Consider the following 1166-nt stretch of genomic DNA (forward strand, 5'->3'; position numbering starts at 1 on the left):
CCTTTGTGTAATTGCTAATGGCCACAGTCACTATGGAATGATTCTCATTTAAGTTATTGGGCACCAATTCAACCCTTTGTCTCTCTGTTATCCTAGAGATAAACAAAGAAATTGTAAAATTCATTCATCAAACATGCAAGTTTTAGAATAATATAATCTTAGAACAGGATGGGAACTCAGAGGCTTATCGAACTTGAACCTCAAAATGTAGATCCCTGGAAATAATATCCCTAACAAGTGACAATAAGACTCTATTTGAAGTTCTCTAGAAATGGGGAATTCAAAGTTTATTCCCCTTCTGTAGAGCTTGATACATTAGGGCATCTTTCTTTATATAGATTTAAATTGTCACTTTCTGTAACTTTCTTGCACTGAACCAAGTTCTATGTTTTAGGATCAATTGACAGCCACCCAAAATTTGAAAATACCTACATCCAATTCAGGACTGCTCCAGGCTAATCACCCTGAATTCCCTTATCCTTTTTATGTGTCACATTGATTTGAATACCCTTACTGTCCTTTTTTGAATATTCTCCATGTTTTTAACTTCTCTTTTCCAAATATAGCTCCCAAAATTAAACACCATTCTTCAGATACTGCCTGACAACAGCAAAGTATAACCATCCAATTCTTTTCTGCATACATTTCTTAAGTACTAAATACGTATAAGGCACTATATGCTTGGTGCTAGAGATGCAAAGTAAATAATAATAATAATAAGCAAACACATAAAAATAGTCCCTGTTCCCATTACAGTGGAGAATACAATAGCCCCACATATAAGTAAATACAAGATTATTAGAAAAGAGCTTCAGAAGAGCTTTTCCATATAAGTTGGTGAATTAGATAAGACTTGAAAAAGGGTATGGATTCTAAGAGAGAGAGGTCAGGATTTAGTGCATTCAAAGTACATGGGTCAGCTTGTACAAGGAGAATGAGATAGAAAAACCAAATGTTGAGTTCGTGGAATAGTAAATAGGCCAATTTTACTCAGAGAGTTCATGAAGGGTGAGAATGTGAAAAAGTGTAGAATCATAGACTAGAACCAAAGGAAGGAAGGAAGGAAGAGAGAGAGAGGCAGAGAGAGAGAGAGAGAGGGAGGGAGGGAGGGAGGGAGGGAGAAAGAAAGAAAGAAAGAAAGAAAGAAAGAAAGAAAGAAAGAAAGA

The sequence above is a fragment of the Vombatus ursinus genome, unplaced genomic scaffold (genome assembly GCF_900497805.2).
Source record: "Vombatus ursinus unplaced genomic scaffold, bare-nosed wombat genome assembly UNPS02015397.1, whole genome shotgun sequence".
NCBI lineage: Eukaryota > Metazoa > Chordata > Mammalia > Diprotodontia > Vombatidae > Vombatus > Vombatus ursinus.